The 20,660-nt window shown below is 38.6% G+C and overlaps 1 protein-coding gene across 2 annotated transcripts in view; it reads left to right on the forward strand.

The window, feature by feature from the left end:
• Positions 1-20,660, forward strand: part of grm8a (glutamate receptor, metabotropic 8a) — a 382,630-nt gene that overhangs the window by 128,352 nt on the left and 233,618 nt on the right. The window lies entirely within an intron of this gene.

Below are 20,660 nucleotides of genomic sequence, written 5' to 3' on the forward strand. Positions count from 1 at the left end.
GAGATAAATTATTATTGTATGAGTATTTTGAGTATAATGTTCTTTTTAGGAAAACGTTACATATTTTGCAGTCAAATACATTAGGTACTGCAAAATATGGAAGGAGAAGCTTAAAAAAAGTGTAATAGGATGGAAAAGAAAACACACGATGGATTCCAGATTCATAAGAAATGCATGTGATGAACTGAGGAAGTGAGCGAAGACAAGGCATGAAAGAAGAAAGGTGCAAAGAGATTAAAGAGTGAGAGGATGTGTCAGAAAAGTAAAGTGGGCTGAGGTGTAGTGGTATGAGTAAAAATGAAAAAGATGTATGTGGAAAAACTAAAAATCAAGGCATATGAACTTAGAATTTAAGTGACAAAGAAAGAAGGAGAAGAAAAAGCAGTGAGGATGCACAAAAGGAGGATGCTAAGCTGGATACAATAAGTCAATTGATGGTTGACTGTAGGTACTTTTGTGATGACAAAGCTTTTGTGAGGTGAATAGGACCCAGCGCTATGTGGTGCAGATGCATGGAAAGCCTTTAACAAAGAGGTGGTCACACTGTCAGCTTTCCAAATGTCTCTGTCTTCTGATCTATTTACTTTCCTCCAGGGGTGCATGGTGAAAGACCAAAATACTGTGTATCATTTGTGTTTGGGATGTTTTTGTAAATGCTCCAGACAAGACTCGTTGAATTGTTAATGAAGCCCGTGTTCACACTGAGTCTGTAACTTAAGAGCCAGTGTTTAGCTTTAAATCCTAATTTTTCACAATTGTTCACTTTCCTTGGATTCAACAGTTTTGTTTACTGACCTGTGGGCTTTCCACCACTACCCCTTGGCCCTTGCACTTGACACTAGGGGCTGAAACATTCCCCTATGAAATGGGACAACCCTTTGAGACCTGTTGCATCATCAGCAGATGCAACAACTTTGTGAGAGAATTCCCCATGCCGTCAGCAACTGTAACCCAGGGGTTTTTCTAGAAAAAATTAGTAAGAGGGAGCACAGGTAGGCAAGGGAGTGAAGCGATCAAGCGGGGGGGATGGTGCGCAGCCTGAAAAGACGCCAATTCGTGCCGTTTTGAACCGTCAGATGGTCTACCTACTATGTTTACGATAGTTTTGGAATAATTATATCGTTTTTGATGACCAGGCACATTGTCATGTGTTGTTACTGTGGTAGTTTTGCTGGGAAAAGATCGTTTTTGGAAAGATTGCATGTTGTGTAAGTACTGTGTTGCAGGGGTTTCAATCATTTTCAGAGTAGATGATTATTTGTTAAAAGTAGGTGGCTCTTCCCAGATAGCAGGGTGGGGTCCAGGGGCAAAGCCCTGGTGGGGGGTATACGAAGCCGATATCTGATATATCATCCGATAACTGATATATTGGCCGATACATGAAATAAGAGCACTGATATATACAGGAAACATACTGTACATGAACATAAATTCTTACAATACCCAAAATATGATTCAACACAAAGAAGCAGAAGACTACTAAATTAAAATAAGGAACTTTAATTAGTAACACTGTCAACATAAGGACTGTAAACCCACTGATAAATAAGAAAAGCAAACTGTAAACACAATGATATAAGAAAAGCAAACTGTAAACACAATGCTAAATCAGTAAATTTGTAGTGTTCTTTGTTTTGCTGGTGCTGAAGCCCTGGCTAACTGTTGCACTGCAGATGTTGCATCTAGCGCCTGTGGAGTCTTTTGTGAAGTGGCTCCGCACCTTACTCTTCCCCTCTGCCTGTGAAATGAAAATATATACATTTAATGCATTTTGGTAATTAGCATAGAATTTGATTCTATAGTTGGCCATTTTAAAATAAAAACAAGTGGCTGCATTTAGCTGAAAGTGATAATACATAGGCTAATGTGAGGTGTTTTTAAACTAATACATTATGTGTTTTTAAAAGGCTTATTCACAAAAGCATCTTACCAATATCAATTAGTCATATTTACCAGCTAATGAAAAGTTCCATCTGCAGCCACTGGGTATTTGCAAACCGCTCAAAAATAAATGCTGAAGTAAACATTAAAAAGTGAAAAAGTTGTCTCCAAACAAAATAAGAAATAATCAAAACATGCGTCACGTTATTAGACTTAATACAAGAGACTAAACTACATTTTATGTGACAATGTAGCTGCTTTCAAAACATGCAATACATAAAATTACAACTAAATACATTACTTGGAACCTTTTCAAAATTATTTTAATGAAGACATTAACTTGTGAATTTATGAGCCCCGGTAAATCCTGCATAACAGTATGAAGTGAAGTGGGATGCTGTATAGTAGTCTGATATTAATGATGGACATGGGAGTTAACAGTTGCATATATCTGTATTTCACAAAGATGCAACTTACATAACTTTAAAACGCTGTATAATAGTCTGATATTAGATAATGGTGGACATGTTGATTAACAGTTGCATCTGTGTTTATCTCACAAAGATAATTTACACAACTTTAAAACGCTGTATAATAGTCTGATATTAAATAATGGTGGACATGAGAATTGACAATTTTATATGTCTGTTTATTTCACAGAGATGCAACTTACATGACGTTAGAACGCTGTCATACACTCTCTAAAACTTGCATGAATAAAAACTAGAATGTTCTTTTTGGCGTACCCTGACAGCGTGTTTCCTCAAGGATGTTTTTCTCATGGGGCATTAAAGTGTAGTGTTATATTGTTTTACAAAGTCACAGCTTACCATGGAGTAAAATGAATGCAGTTTCTCTCGCCATTTCTCTCGTCGTCTTCTCTGCTGCAGCCCAGTGAAGTGTTGGTGCACTTCACTGGTCTGTGTGTGTGAGGGGGAGGGTATTCGGGCAGTGTGCAGCACACAGACACAGGATCTCCGCACAGCAAAGAACTTAAATTGATGTATCGGCTACATATTGACCGATGTTGATTAATTGGTGATAAGCTATCGGGCTCTAGTTTCTAATCTTGTGCCGGGCAGCAGAAAAGACCTGACCTGGGCTCTGGAGCGGAAAGTAGCCGGCAACACATATTAAAATAGTGAAAATCGCCAGCAGCCGGCCGTTACTGAAACCCCTGAGTGTTGCATGTAACTATAAGTGTATGGTGTAACTGTGAGCTTCAGGATAAAAAAAAAAAAAAAAAAAATCAGAATTTCGGGGGCGCTAGCTGAAAGGGGGCGCTAGCTGAAAGTATGAGGGCACAGCGCCCCTGTTCCCCGGTTAAGAAAAACCCCTGGTAACCATCTCTGTTGCATGGGCTTTGGGTGTCTTTTTGCAGCTATGAAGCAAACCACAGAGATGCAGTCTATAATACATTGAAAAAGCGTTAAACGGACGATCAGATGATTAAGTTATTTACGAAGAAAATACATGCATTTGTGTGTTTCTTTTTACACACTGCTGCACTTTTTTAGCCTGGCCAGCCATCTGGTTTTCTCATTGTATTGAATACTGAGAAAACAGTCTAAAACTGGTCCATTTGCTGTGAATTATGCCTGATCTATTTGATACTGGACCAATCAGAAGTCTTGGGGGCGGGTGTTTTGCAATGCATCATACGCACCGACTTCTTTTTGTCGCGAGTCAAAGTCAGTTCCAAGTCCGCAAATTTCTTTACAACTGTTGTCAGTTTGATTCAAAAATAATGACTGAATTACAGATTACACGCTGTATTCTTAAATTTCTCTGATAAAAGCGTTCCGTCTGTCTTATCTGTGATTGGTTTACTCAGCACCTGTTAGTCCCGCCCTCATATTTGGATTCAAGCTCTGCAATTATAGATGGATTTCTTATTGAGAAAGACAGATGGCTGGCCATGCTAGCACTTTTTTGCTACTTCCATCTTGCTGATGATTCAAACAGAATTATGGGAAATTTCTCATACCCCTCCGTTTGTAGTGTGGTCCTGAAAAATCTCAGTTCCGAGGACCAAACAGCCCTCCCTCTTAGCCCTTCCCCTTTGACTCAGTAAAAATTTGAGACACCCCTACCCCTTCACGTGAACGTGCAAAATGGAGGGGGAAGGGTACAGGGGAGGGCCAAGGGGTGAATGGGACTAGACCAAAGTTGAACCGCTTTAGCCCCACAACTCGTCAACTAAGCAATGTTAAGTTTCCCTATCTGTCATTTTTGTCACTTAAATTTTCTGTTTATTTTTTTTTGTTGTTGTCATTTAAAAATAGTGACAATTCTTTCTTCCCTCTGTCTCTCCACCACAGATGTAACAATATGAAAATTTCACATCACGGTTATTGTGACCAAAATTATCACGATTATCATTATTATCACTTTATTGTTGAAATTGTGCTCACAATGTTCAAAAAGTACTTACGCACACACTGAAATAATTTAACCAAGTTGTATTTTGAAAAAAAAAAACTAATAAAATAACATGCACAATGTACTTCCTGTTGGCAGAAACATTGAAATATTAACATGTAAACATCAAACATACAGTTGTGCATTAAAGATGGCACCTTATAGCCATTGTTTGACCATTTTCCATATCAACGTTTATGTATTTTTGGCAGACGCTTTTTTTCCAAAGCGACTTACAGGGGAAAACCAAAATTAAAATAAATAAATAAATAAATTATAAAAATATAATATCAAGTTTGAGTTGTTTTTGTTTCTTTTTCAGATAGATAGATAGATAGATCATAATCAAACATGGTTATCATGATAATTAGATTTTAAACAGTAAAACTAACCGTCGGGAATTTTACTGTGGTTAATCATTATACCAATAATCGTTACATCCCTACTCTCCACTGATGTCTTACCTCTGAATTCATTTATAGATATTTATATTTTCTTATCTTAGTAAACAACAAAAGCCTCACTGTTAGTCTGTATTTCTCTTCTTTCTAAGTGAATATGGGTTTATTACATTAAAGTTATTCTCCATTCCCTCTTCTTACCTCCCTTTACACAGATTCCTTCCTTATTCCTACCTGCCGCCCACTCACTACATTATATTAATAGGCTGTTGAGAGTGTGTGATTTCAGCAATAGCACTTCCTATTAGCCAGCACTGCATTAGTGCATTAAGTCTGTGTGCACACTGTGTTCTGTTACTCAGTCGGACACATTAGCAGTATAACAGTAGACTGCTAGCAGCATTTTTATGCGCGTGTACAGGTGTGTGCACACAAATGATGCACCATACTTGTGGCTGCACTGCTAGATGCATGCAAATGCAGCACCATCTTCTGTACAAGAATCCTATTTGTTAAAGCGACAATACAAACTAAAGCATCACTCAGGTGGTATTTGTTGTTTGAATTTGTTTATGAGATTTGTTGTGTCTGTTTAAAAAAACAAAAAAGAAGAATATTGATGTAATGTAAAGAACTTTTTGTTGTTTGAGTTTGAGCAGCAAATGTGTGTGTGTGTGTGTGTGTTAACGCTCATGAGCCTGCATGTGTATATAAGTGTGTTGAGGGAGGTGAATTGGAAGACACAAGGGGGGGGTTCGGAAATGGAATTGCTTCCTCTCAGCGGGTGTGTGCGTGCCTGAGCATGAGTGCCTTCTTCTCTAAAATAAAATGATACCTCTTCCCTTGAGAGCATATGGTACAGATAACGAGCCGGTACTCCCAACTCCGGTGCTGGTACTTTCCCCAGCGGCCTGACAGAACGGTCCACACTGGGAGTTTTCTTTTAATGGAGTGAAGTTAACACTGGGAAACTTTCAAGTCAATTTCCCTTAAACTTATCTGTAAAACCCAAAGCAGTTGAATTATTAAACCAAAATTCTGCAGGTGTTTTTCTACACCTGTTACTCTTTGTCATCACAGTCACGTTTGTGTTGTAAGTACTGAGATAACTCTGTAGATCTCACATATCACTGGATGTAATGGTTCATCTTTATAGTCACCTCTTTTTTTATTACCCCACCCACCGAAGGGGAGGCAAGGGGTATTGTATTTGGTTCGGTTTGTTTCTTTATTTGTTTGTTTGTTTGTTGTTGGGTGCTTCTATGAAACTGGGTACATTTTGGTACGTGGCACTTTGTCAGCTTTTTAGACCCAATAATAATAAAAGGTAAATGTAGACATATTTCCCCCAGGATGTACCTAGTGATGACCTCAGGTAAATGCAAAAAAAAAAAAAAAAAATACTCTTGCTCTGAGCCATCCCATAATTAATGAATTTTTAGTAAAATATTGAGGCCAAAAAATAGGACTAAAATTTGGACTTGAAAAGCTACGTATGTGTCAGTGCATTTGATCTGGACCACATGGCTGTAATCCAGACATGCAGGTTTTTCATGAATCTCAGTCTTATTCCAGGTTTTGTATGTAACCCATAGTGTCCACCTTTGTTACATGCAGAACCTGGCCAGTTAAATGCATATAAATCATGAGTGATTTTGTAACAGCAGTCATTTTTGTGAAACCCTCTGCCTTGCATAATTAGTTCGATTCCCAAAATATACCTGAGAGAGAATAAAGAGATATTTTTTTAAAAATAGTAGCACATGATTTTTGTGTCATTTTGACTGTGTTACATGCAGATTTTTGTATTAAATATATGTAAAATAATATAAAAATGTGTTTTATCTAAAAAATAGTTTCTCTTTTATCTCAGTAAGTATTTATTTTTAAAACAGACCTAAAGTGCTTCCAAAGTTGCCTCATAACATTAGTCTACATCTGGTTTAAATTTTTAGCCCCCCTGTCCTGTTTTTAGGCACCAGTTTTAGAGAAGCACCCAGCTAACACTTTAGCACCACTGGCACCACTTATTGTATTTTCTTTCACCTTGTTCGAGTGACACCATCTGCTCCATGACTCCCCTTTTGAATAAACCTCTGCAAACTGAACAACTTAACTGATTTAAGATGTTTACATGCTCTTTACAATGACTCATCCATTATATCCCATGATGTTTTCCAGCAATCATCCTCCATTCACCAACAGATGCTTTTCTGTCATTTTAACAGCACAGCTACTATTTGAGTTCGGCGCTGTAGTTTTGACTGCGTTAACCTGTTGGTGGGCTTGACTAAATGACCATTTAGTGACGCTTCGGAGCACAAGAAATAGATGAGTGTAATGTCTCACCATCTGCTGCACTGTTGCCTCAACCCTGAAACAATTGTTGAAATGTCAGAATACATTTGTGCTTTTATCCTGCTCTGTGAAGGCGTCGGTAGTGCTGTGGCAACAAGCTGTTTGATTCTCAAAATTACAATCACGTTAACCAGCAGTACAAGAAACATTCAGGTGGTTCAGTTTCCCTTTGGTGGTGAGACTTTTTTAGAAAATGCATGTCTGTTACAAAATTCGCTGTTCATTCATGTTCAAAGGAGACTCACACACAGCTCATTAAAGGTGGGGTAGGAGATCTTAGAAAAATGATTCGAGCAAGCTACATTTAGAAAATACTCAATTCAATAGTCTAAACCACCTCCAGAGTACTGGCATGTGCAATGTGTGTTCTCGAGGGTTCACAAGCACTGCACAGCAACAATTCGCCCAGCTCTGAAAATATACAAAATAACTAAAACTAATACCAAAGCTAAACTAAACTAAACTAAAACTAAGCACTCAGGAAAAAAAACATAACTAATAAAAACTAGCAAACATGCTCTAAAAACTAATTAAAACTTACTGAATTAGAGAAAAAAAAAGTCAAAACTAAATAAAACTAAACTATAATTAAAAATCCCAAACTATTATAACCTTGGTTCATACCTATCTGACTAACATTACATTTCCTTGTGATTCATGCTAGTGACAAAACAGTTTGAACTTTCCATCCCAATATAACTAATACAGCCAAGCTCTGGCTTTGTTTCCTGCAGAAGTGCTCCAAAACCTCTGAGAACGCACGATTCATGCACGAAGAGGGGTACGAACAAAGGGGGGAGGGACAAATGGTAGTTGAGTTTGATAGACATATCATCCATTCTATCATTCTGATTGGGTGCTCAAAATGATTGGATGGTGTTTTTTCAGTCCTGTCCATTCCACAGGTGACTAAATGTTTTTATTTTTGTGTTAGAGCATTTAATTAATTGGTTGTAATCGGTGTGTGAAGGGGATTTTAAGCAATATAGTAAAAAATGCTCCAGGAAAACATCTCGCACCCCACCTTTAAAGTACTTTTTAATTAGAAACTACAAAATAGACATACTTACTCTTACTTACTTTTTTATCTTCCGCACCTGAATTCAGTTGCTCCTTGTGGATTTGCAGCTTCATGTTCTGACCCACTGCTCGAAGAATCATTTCACATCTAACGACTGCTCCATCATCATCTACAGGTACAAAACACATATCGGGGTCCCTGACTTTGACAATCACAATATTGTCATCGGTTTAAGGGTTAACCACAGCTTTACAATAAATATTAGATGGTGTACTTTCATTAATTACACAAATACACTGACATACTTCCTATTTTGAAAGCCTCCGTGCTTCGTGTTATCAGAGCAGGTAGTAACTGATTTTAATGAGCTGCACTCACACCCACGCACCTTTCAACGCTGATACATAATGTAATATGCAAAACATGACCGATTTGAGGAGGTCGCCTGCTGTGCTGATGATGGTTCTTTATAGAGGGGTTACAAGCTCACACAAAGGAAGTGCAAACACAAAAACACACGCAGGAAAATACTCCCTTTCAAAATAAATAAATAAATAAATAAATCATTGTACCTGACCACTAACTTAATCCATAACCAGGACCTGCACGCTCAAAACGTTTAGGACTTCCTAGTCTGTGATTTGTTGTTAAGTTGTCTTCATCAAACCCATTTAAAATGCTCTCCATGCAGGTCTGCTGGCGTATTGCATGATGTATGAGGCTCATTTACAAGTGTAACAATGGGAATATATGCCTAATGAGCATGAGGCTGGGGAATACCTGTTTAAAACTCAAACTTACTCTGACTCCTAATCCTCTGATGCTGGGAGGTGTGTGTATTCCTTGTTTGCCAGTGTGTGTCATCATATATGTGTAAATATAAAATAAAAAGTACACACTAAGCTTGGCTTTGAGTGTACATTGTGAGGAATTCGTGACATTTGCAGCTACAGTTGCACAGCGGGACACAGAAATGCATGCTGGAACACTGAGCTGGCAGGTATCAAGCGTTCATGTTGACACATACGCCTGCCTGCATGCACGCACACACATACACACACACACACATAGACTATCATGCACAAACTCACATTGGGGCGCTGTTGGAAGTCACTTTTATGTAATGGCAGGGAGAGACAAAACAGAGAGGAGAAGCTGCAGGTGGCTGACTTGGATCAAGTAGTTTGGTACCTTCCTCCTGTGTGCCTTTGTGGATGTGTGTGTGTGTGTATGTGTGTGTGTGTGTGTGTGTGTGTGTGTGTGTGTGTCAGTGCACATGAGATTTAGGTAAATGAAGCGGTTCAACTATAGACAGAAAATCACATTTCAAAACAATGCTCGGTGTCTGCTAATGTTGACATTACATTGACATTACAATGATATATAACTGTGAAATATACTTTACCATTTACAAAGTATGCTTAAAACTACTTTTTGGGAGGTACTGTTAATTGAACTAGGTCCTGTATAACCTGTATGTTGTTTTTGTTTTGTAATTGTGATGAATGTTTTTGGGTTGCTGTTTGTGTTGTTTTGTTTGATTCTGTGTGTGGGTGTTTTTGGTGGTTTGTGTATTGCAGTGTAAAAAACAACTGGGATGGGTGTGGACTCCTGGAAGAATAGTGATGGCCTAAGCCAAAGCTAATGGAGATCCAAATAAATGAAATGAAGTAAATATGTATGATATGTTAGAGGGATTGGACCGAAACTGTCTGATAAATGAATAACGTAAAGTCACAGCAGTGAAAAAAGTCACTAAGACCTGATATCTACTGCACTTTAGGCATAAATGTTAATTGCTGAGAAGAATATAAAGGAAAGTCATGTAGACAAAGAAACATACATTACAATGGGAAACATCTACACTCACTACAGCTATAAAAGTAATGTTTTTTATAGTCAATCAACAGTTACTGTTAAAACCACCCATGCAGTAGATTGCTTGTGTGTATGAGATGAGGTGAGTTATCGACCAGTGTTTAATCATAATGCTGTAATTGCTGCTTCCCTCTATGCCATCGCAGATTTTTGTGAAACCAATTGTCAAGCTTCACTAAAAATATTCAATTGAATTAGAGGTAGAGACAGAAAATGAGTACCCTGTACTGTTTCATTGCCTGGAGGAATCCCTCCAGGACACTAACAGGGGATAGCAGACACCAGATAATGAGCAAAATAAGATGGTTTATCATCTGTCATAAATAATAATAGCACTAATCCACATGCCTGAGTACTTGTACTTGTGGTGAAACCGGTGTAGTTGACTAAACCACAACAGAAGGATTTGCACAGAGTCAGGGAACTCACTTAAAAACTTTAAGTTATAGACGTTTCAAATGGTGACTTTCAGTTTCAAAGAGTCATTAAAATGGTTCGGAAAGCATCACTTTTTTTTTTAACACTTTTTCCTGTCAAAATGTCAGAATTGAAATGGGACGAGTGTTGCTTTAACTGTCAGAATTTCCATGTAGATAGTATTTATCGTAGGTGATAATTAAAGATCAGAGTTCCTTTGCTTCAGCGGCTGTGTCTTTGACTTGTGTGCTTGTTGTGCGTCAACGAATGGAAATTTGTATTCAGGACACTTCAAGGTAGGTGAGGACAGATGGCTGTTTGTTCTGTGTGTGACAAAAGTTTGTGGCTGTTCCAAAATGTGTGATAGAAGCTATAGAGGTTTGTGTGTTCCTGTGAGAGAAAGTGAAAATGTATTGACAGCGGTATAATAAATGCTGTAGCCGCTGGTATTTGGCTCTGTGGCTATTCTCACCTCTCTGATATTGGCAGTGCTTGTACATGTCTGAGTGTGTATGTTTGTGCACAGTCGCAGATGTTACCCCGGTTGAACTTGGAGCAGTGTTACTGCACATGCCCAGTCAAACTGGCAGTATTTCTGTGTATATTGTGTATGTGATGATTTGTGATGATGTGTACTAATACTGGCACCTCAACTTCCTGATCTCAATCACCTGTCATCGTCTGTCCTGCAGCCAATCCTCTGACCTTCTTTGAGCAGCAGGCACAGATTCATCACGACATTTGTAAATCTTTTCCACCTAAGTGCAGCTTTTAATAAGGTTCCTCTTGAAATTTAAATTGACTGAGGCGAGGGGTTGGTATTAGAGCTCCTGTCTGTTCGGCACAGATTTCTGTGTCACCGTGTTTAATTCATTGTCACCCTGAGCATGTAATATCTGCAGGGCTGTGAGGGGTTCAATTTTAGGTTCCATCATGTATTTTCCATGTGCATGTTCTCATTTTGAGCTATGAAAAGAATGTCAGCTGCAATAATGAGAACATATTTGATATGTGCACCTAAATCCTACGATGACTTGACACCATCTATGGAAGCCTGACGGATACTGGGAATGCAGTGAACTGGCACAGTTTTATAACTTCATACTAATGTTTCTTAAAATGTAAATACACCTCTGGAATCTACCTTCATGGAAAAGGTTATGTAGTGGATGAGCATTGTAATTACATTCTGAAAATAAATCATTTAGAAAATTTAAGTCAATTAGATAATTAGTGGTGAAAAAGGCTCAGTGGCAACATCATCATTATCAACAGCAATGACAGTGATAATAATAGATAATGATAGTACTACTACCAGAAACAATAATAATCATAATAATCATAATAATCATAATTATTATTATTATTATTATTATTATTATTATTATTATTATTATTATTATTATTATTATTATTATTAAAGGGTGGGACCTGTCTGTGTGGAGTTTGCATGCTCTCCCCCTGTCTACGTAGGTTCTCTCCTGGTACTCCACCTTCCTCCCACCAAAGACATGCACTAATAGGTTAATCAATTAATCTAAATTACCCATAGGTGTGAATGTGACAGTGGTTGTTTGTCTCTATATGTCAGTCCTGTGATGAACTGGTGACATGTACAGGGTGTACCCCACCTTCACCCATAAGTAGCTGGGAAAGGCTCCAGCGACCCACGAGGGTGGGTGGATGGATGGATGGATGGATGGATGGATGGATGGATGGATGGATGGATGGACAGACGGATGGATTATTATTATTAAGGGGGTGGTTGAATCACAAGTGTGCCATTTAACTGTTTAAAACCTTTTCAGACTTTATTTACTGCAGGCCAAACTAAGATAGCAACAGAGCCATAAAAAGGAGTTCTGCATCTCTATGAAGTAAAAACTAAATCTCCTCCTACCTCTACCCCAAATAAAATTGCTCGACTCTTAAAAGAGAGATGTCGACTACAATTACTGTTTTGACTATCAATTTTTCATGCCCGTCTGTAGTTTTAAGGGCTTTTGTTGATAGTAATCTATGATTAAATGGACATGTTGACAGGGTTAAGTCGTCCTGAAGTAGATCAGTAATCAGTCAATACCCTCAGTCTAATGCCTTATAATCCTGGCTATTGACTGATTTAAGGCCTACTCACACTGTAAGACAGACAATATCCCAGTTGGATCAGCACAGATCTACCTAAATGATAGTGAACAGCCTCATTGTGCATTTTAAAATACACACTGCATATGTTTCTTTTTTTTTTTTTTACTTTCACTCTTTTACCTCACTATGCATTTGTTCTTTAGCCTTTTTTTTAAGTCTAAATCATCTTGTCTTTGTCACTTGTGTTTTATTCATTTGCATGCTGCAGAATAGCCCTTTGTTTTTCATCTTCTATCCGTGTCATCTTTTTCATTTCTTAATGTCTACTCAGATCTTTCTTGTTACGCTTTTTTCTAGGAACCATCATTGATTTGCCTCCTGTCTCCATTTGTTGTTTACCATCAATTATCTCAGTTTCTGGCATTCGTCTTTTTCTATTTTTTTTTTCCTCTTGTCTTTTCTTTCTCATTCCTCTATCCTCTCATCGTCTCTTTCTCATCTTTCCCCCTCATTGTGTCTCATTCTCTGTGCTCCCATTAAATGTTTCTTTGTCATCTTCCCTCTCCACCTGCCTCCTGCGCATTCCCGCACACACACTCTTTTACTTTCTCTAGCTGTCTTTCTTTCATCTCTACCTGTTTTTGTTTGCTTGTCAACAAACAAATTACAGACTTTTTTTTTACTCTGCATTCCCTATGATGTGGGGCACATGCACAGGATAAAACCAAGACAATAAAGAGAATATCAGTGTTGTTCAATGGCAATTAAAGTCATATCTCTGATCCAAAGAGACTAAAAATTGATTTTTTTTTTCTTTGTGCGCTCCTCTGTCTTTGACTTTGTGCTTCACTGCATGAAATCCACACAATATGAAGCTTTTATCAACTCCTACTGGATTTTCCGACTTGTAGAACATCTTAAATGATATCCTTTTGAGGAAACCCGGAGCAGTAAAATGTCACAGGGGAATTTAACTTTTAACTTGGAGGTGAGAGGTTGTGCGGTTGTAAATACAAAATTCTGTGGTTGTGGCATGCGGAATAAGAATAATGGGGAGATAAACAAGGAGTAAGAAAAGACAGATGGACCGGGGTAGAGAGATGCAGCCGACAGGGGTAGACACGGCAGAGACACCCAGTGCAGATCCTGGCTCTCAGCCCCAGCAGTCTTCATCCTGGTAAATTAACTTGGTGAGGTCCCACTGTGCCAGTCCTCTCCTCATTAGACACAGACCGTGGCTGGCTGTTAGAGGGCTGAGTCAAAGTTTGAGCAAGTAAACAAGTCCCCAGGCTGACTCAAAACCAGAGATCCAGACGGTTGGATCAATTTGCACTTTGTGGGCCTTCTTTCTCATAGTTGGTATGTGCTCTGATTTATCAAAACTATTTCAGTCCAATTTGTCCAAAAATGATCCTGGCCTCAGCTGATTAATGTAGAGAGATAAACATAAGCTGTTTAACATTTTTAGACCTACATGCAATACATGTCTAAATATCTAAAAACAAACAAACAAGCAAACAAACAAACAAAAAAAATCAGTTAAGACAAGACACAGTGCTTTACAAAAATGGAAAAGAGCCAGGTTAAAAACACACAATTACAATTAAAATATAATCAATAAGACATAAATAATAATCCCTTAAAATAAAGTAAAAGAGAAGAGAGTGGACAGAACCAAGGTTATAATAGTTTTGGATTTTTCATTATGGTTTAGTTTTATGTAGTTTGGACTTTTTTCTCTAATTTAGTTAGTTTTAATTAGTTTTTAGAGCAGATTTTTCTAGTTTTATTAGTTTTCTTTTTTTTTTTTTCTAAATTCTTAGTTTTAATTCAGTCTTAGTTTTTTCATATCTTTTATTCTCATAAATCCCCTACAGGACTCTGCTGCTTTCTCCCAACTTTAGTCTCTATGTTTCCAGGTAGAGTGAGGACGAGAAGACAACTGTAAACCACAAGTCATGAGAAGTGACGGACTGTGAAGTGTCGTACAGTGCCACCAGCTAAAATTGCTCAAGTGAAATAAATCTATTTCATATCAATCCGACGTTGACAAAGACGAAAACGAAGGGAATTTTATCCGTAATTTTTATACATTTTAGTTAGTTTTGTAAGCACACAATACAGTTTCAGTTAGTTATCATTTTTTCTTTTAATTATAGTTTTTATTTATTTCAGTTAACGAAAATGTTTTTTCAATTCTAGTTTTCGTCATTTCGTTAGTTTTTGTTAACAATAATAACCTTGGATAGAACCCTTTCAGTTGTTCTATGCACAGTTGAACAGAGGTGTTTTCAGCATCAACATAAACACTGTCAGAGTAGAGGTCTATCTCACTGTTCCAGAGTTTAGTTGCATGGAACTGAAACGCAGCTTCACCCTGTTTAGTCCTGACTTTGGGCACCAGCAAAAGACCCTTAAATTCCAAATTCCATTTTTTTTGTGTCTTTCCCAAGTGATTTAACCCCATTTCTTATAGCATTATCCTCTGCAGTTTATATTTTACAGTGAAAATCAAGTGTTGTCCTATGTTTAATTTACTGATCATGCAGATGTTCATAAAAGCTCAGAGTAAATTCAAAGGTTATTAGATCAAATCAGAAAAAATAAGAAAACAGACTTTTTCAACAAAATATATTATTAACCGAACATAAAAATAAGTGTCTGCAACCACTGTCTTTTGTTAAATTCCATGGGTTTTACTGGTGAATCAATGTTGCTGAGGATGACAGTGTTTCTACGTTCACTGCGGAGCCTCTGAACGTCCAAATGGGTCATATCTGATGACCATGAAAAGATAGAAAAACTACATTTTACCTGAATTACTCACATTGAGAGGACTAGTGGTTCTGAAGTTATTAAACATCTTAGATCGTGCTTTTGGTCAGTGGTGGATGTTTGGGTCTTTATGGGTTCAACATTTATTAGATAATCAGTATATAAATGAATGTGTGTCTACATAATTGAATTAATACCATTTGTGAACTCTTCTTAACACAACTTCTTTAACTGTGTATACACCTGTGTGTATGTTTGTGTGCCTCCTCTAGCTGCCTTTGAGCTGCCATATCCACTCCTCCATCTGATGCTGTTTTATGTTATTACGTGTGTGTATGGCAGACATAGAAACTGTGTATGTGTGCAATGCAGTGGGGTTAATTAGCTTCCGACCACTGCCATCTATCAACCTAATGCTCAGACCCTGGCCCCGACAGCTCCATTACCACCAAACACACACACACACACACACGCACACACACACATACACAAACAGTCAGTATGTGCATACACTCTACTTGTTGTTCACACACTGATACATATCAGTACGTACTTATATATGCCTTTGTTATTCACACAAATGACTGCAACAAAATAAGACCTTGTTGTGAACACTCTCAGCCTCACAGGTGCATGGCTTCATGCAATGGCTTCATGTTAGTCAAGATGTGGTTCAGTGACCAGTTTAAGTCTGTGCATGTTAGAGCAGTTCTTCTCTATTCTTTCTTAAATATACACAACTTCTGCTAGACCTTCAAAATGGCATTTCAAAAGGTCACCATGAACTGCTTGCAGGTTACTTCAACCTGAAAACCACGCACAGTCTCCAGTTCTGTTTGTTGTTAGTTCTTTAAACTATAGCTAACACTAGTATATTATGCATACATTTATTACACTTCCCAGCATGTTTGCATAATAATGTTTGTATCTTTTTAATGTTTCTGTCTTAATATATACAGTCACGGAAAACATTATTTAACCATCGTAAGTCATCAAAAACAATGGTTATGCAATCAAGTACTAACTCCTGTGTGTATAATGTGACTAAAACAGACAGAAAAGAAAACATGGAATGCCTAAAAGCACTGTTTTTGTCAGTACATTGTCATCGATACTGATGTAAGAACTGAAGTGATTTTGGTTATTATCAAGAAAACACAGAAAATGGATAGATAGCAGCTCTGAAATTAAACTCTTATGAGCTATTTTTGTTGTTATCATTATATTTGTCCAAACAAATGTACCTTTAGTTGGACCAGTGCAACTCCAAAGAACTATCCAGCTGGAGACAGTCATACAATAAGTCAGTGGCTCGGATCATTAGGTCTGCTAAAGTCCAAATCTGGCTGTTAGTTCTTTTCTGCTCCCCAAGTGGGATTGAGCCTTGATCTATAGTGAAGAATGAAACTGTTCCCCACCATCACCACAGCCATTAAGGAACAGACAGGGTGGACCTGACTCTCTGTAAGTGGCAGACGTTAGAGGATATTGGCTTATATTGGTTTTGCTCCCTGAGAGCTCACCCAGGACACACAGGTGAGAAATATGAGTAGCTGTTATGAAGATTTTATGAAGCAAAGTATCATTAAAATGTATTTCCTACAGCACAGAAGAATGACATCAGCTAGCTTGCAAGCATTGATTGTTGTCAAAGACTGAAAACGTTTTCATTTGTGCTTTTTCAATATTCTCTGCTTGAAGGGGAATACAGATCAATTAAGGATTAATCTCTGTTATTTTTATGGAAGACAGAAGTATATTCAGTGTTTTATTATGATCAATTCTCTTTTAGAAAAAGCACAAACCACACTTTAATATCTATGCAGGATTAGGAAAATTGCTGTCCGGTGGCAGCCATCCTACATGAAATAGATTAGCTTGGGCTTGTACCACAGTCGGGCCTCTAATGAGGTTTAGTGGAAAAGACCACAGAGTAAGTACTGTTCAGAGGCTTTCTGCAAAGAGAGCGACTGAAAAAAGGAGAACACAGTAACATAAGCTGTTATTTTTTCACTCAGGCGGAAATTTTGGAAATCCATCGAACTTTGAGATTGTAAATTGTAAAGAAACTGAAAGGATACATTATCCCATTGACAAATACGTGAGAGGGTGAAAAAGTGTTTCAAGTGCTAATTGAAACGACACATTCAACAGCCACACACCTACATCCTTTCCCTTTTGATCCCCAAACATGCATTCTCTCCCTCTCATGCTCACACACACATATTCATTAGAGCAAATGGAATTAGGGGGATTGGAGGCATAATCTTCTTCCCCAGCGATGGGAGAGAACGAAGCCGTTAATTTCCCGCCTCCAACTACAACTCCAGCTCCACCGCTATGAAGAAAGGTTGGAGTCACTTGCAACTCACAGCACATGAATGATTTAGAACTGGAGCTCCTGCACTCAAATGTCACATGCAATTAGATGAGCTCGGTTTAACTTCTGTTTCTGTACCTATACATACATGTCTGGAGAATCTATGGCACACTGCGACTACAGAGATGTTTGCAGAAATATTCATTTTTAGAAACACAGGTGTGAATGTGCTAGACAGTACTGGGTCTGTGCCTGCAGCACATAGAATTGGATGTCACTGAATCTGTATGTAGTTCTGTCTCCTTTACTGTTTTGTTTCTCTCAGCCTTTCCTCCACTTACCCGGTAATGACTCAAAAAATATGACAAGAGGATGACTGTGCAGTGTACACAAGTGCATTGTGTTGCCTCATTTTGCAGTATATCCAGCTGTAGAGGGAAATAACACAAGATCAAAGTACTAGGCTTGCTCAGGTCACAGGGTTACTTTTCCACTGCTGTTGTAAACAGACCAATATCTCGTATTATGCGGCAATATAAATCTCTCTTTGAAATGGATATTCACCTATTTAAATTCACATGGAGAGTAAAAGGACAAGAGGAGGCTTACACTGGAAAGTACACACACACAAACACATTAATATACAAGTACATATACAGTACAGAACAAAACAAATGCATATATGTTGTCTCATGAATTGTTTTCATCTTCTGGACCAGTTCTGCCTTTTTTTTTGTTTATCAGTATCCTCCATGAATTATACATGCACACCCTGAAGTTTCTGAAAGACTCCAATTGTTTCCCCCAGTAGAGACGACCAATAGCAAGAGTCCCAAACATGAACTCCCACGATGTTCATTGATGGCTAGGAAAATGGAAGGTAATTAAAAAAAACATGGACAAACAAAAGAACAAAGCAGTTTAGTTACAAAATTAGACATCTAGTTGGTAAAAAAAAAAAAAAAAAATGAGAGAGCTTTGGTTGCTGTCATGAAAAACAACATATTAGGTTTTTACTCTTTCAGTACTTTTTGTTCTGATGTGAATGAGGTCACCAAAGCATTTTTGTCATCTGTACACCCAAATCTATTAATTCCACAAACGAGATCCTACCGTTAAAGAGACACATATTCAAATTTTAAGGCTGTGTTACTCTGGCTTGTTGCAGTGTATCAGACGAAGATCCTGCAAACTCAAAATACAGTACATGTAGATCCCTGACCTTTTAAAATGGCAAAGACAAGTGTAGATGCAGGGTGGCAGAGGCCTTAGATGATGCTCAGAGGGAATAAAGACAGTGAGTGATGGACTTTAGAAATATTCAAGTCACATACAGACACACACACAGATGCACACTGTCCATCTTAAATCTCAGTAGCGACCAGTTTTGCTGTGTTCAGCAGTTAAAGACATTGGTTTGTGTGCGTTCTTGTGTGTGTGTGTGTAAGAAACAGGCATCTGACACGCCGTATGTTTAGGTTTAGATTGGCAGTTAAGTCTTACTTCCAGTGAATGCCAATGAGACATCTGTCTAGCAACCCTGTGTGTGTGTGTGTGTGTGTGTGTGTGTGTGTGTGTGTGTGTGTGTGTGTGTGTGTGTGTGTGTATGTGTGTGTGTTTGTTAGCAAGTGCAGGGTCTTCCCTCGATGTCCCCTTCTTTCAGGGGAAAAATCAATCTACCTGTCAGACACCTAACACCTTTGGCCTGTTACGCCAGCTACCGCTCGCAAAGCCTTTATGTGTGTGTGTTAGTGTGTGTGCACGTCTCCTGTCGTTCTGTCAACCGCTTTGTCTCCAAACCATCCCATCTGCCTTTTGGTCTGTCTGTCCTCTTTCATGTCTGTCTTCCTGAGTCAATCCTCCTGGGTCTCCTCTTTTGCTCATTCTACAGTCAGATTTAAGACTTCTGTGACTCCCCCCATTTACAGTGGGTACGGAAAGTATTCAGACCCCCTTTAAATTTTTCACTCTTTTATATTGCAGCTATTTTTAAAATCATTTAAGTTCATTTTTTTCCTCATTAATGTACACACAGCACCCCATTTTGAATGAAAAAAAAAAAACAGAATTGGAGACATTTTTGCAGATTCATTAAAAAAGAAAAATTGAAATATCCCATGGCCATAAGTATTCAGACCCTTTGCTGCGACCCTCGTATATTTCACTCGGGTGTTGTCCATTTCTTCTGATCATCCTTGAGATGGTTCTGCGCCTTCATTGGAGTCCAGCTGTGTTTAATTAAACTGATTGGACTTGATTAGGAAAGGCACACACCTGTCTATAGAAGACCTCACAGCTCACAGTGCATGTCAGAGCAAATGAGAATCAGGAGGTCCAAGGAACTGCCCCAAGAGCTCAGAGACCGAACTGTGGCAAAAGCACAGATCTGGACAAGGTTACAAAAGAATATCTGCTGCACTTAAGGTTCCTAAGAGCACAGTGGCCTCCAGAATCCTTAAATGGAAGACATTTGATGATCAGAACTCTTCCTAGAGCTGGCCATCCGGCCAAACTGAGAAGTTAGGGGAGAAGAGCCTTGGTGAGAGAGGTAAAGAAGAACCCAAAGATCACTGTGGCTGAGCTCCAGAGGTGCAGGGGGAAGAAAGTTGTAGAACGTCAACCATCACTGCAGCTCTCCCTCCACCAATCAGGGCTTTATGGCAGTGGCCTGACGGAAGCCTCTCCTCAGTGCAAGACACATGAAAGCCTGAAGAGAGTTTGTCAAAAAACCCATGAAGGACTCTCAGACTATGAGAAATAAGATTCTCTGATCTGCTGAGGCCAAGATTGAACTTTTTGGCCTTAATTCCGAGTGGTATGTATGGGGAAAACCAGGCACTACTCATCACCTGCCCAGTACAATCCCACAGTAAAGCATGGTGGTGGCAGCATCCTGCTGTGGGGGTGTTTTTCAGCCTCAGGGACAGAACGACTGGCTGCAATTGAAGGAAAGATGAATGCGGCCAAGTACAGAGATATCCTGGACCAAAACCTTTTCCAGGGAGCTCTGGACCTCAGAGTGGCCCAAAGGTTCACCTTCCATCAAGACAATGACCCTAAGTACACGGCCAAAATAAAGAAGGAGTGGCTTCAGAACAAC

Source organism: Sphaeramia orbicularis, chromosome 12 (genome assembly GCF_902148855.1).
Source record: "Sphaeramia orbicularis chromosome 12, fSphaOr1.1, whole genome shotgun sequence".
Lineage (NCBI taxonomy): Eukaryota > Metazoa > Chordata > Actinopteri > Kurtiformes > Apogonidae > Sphaeramia > Sphaeramia orbicularis.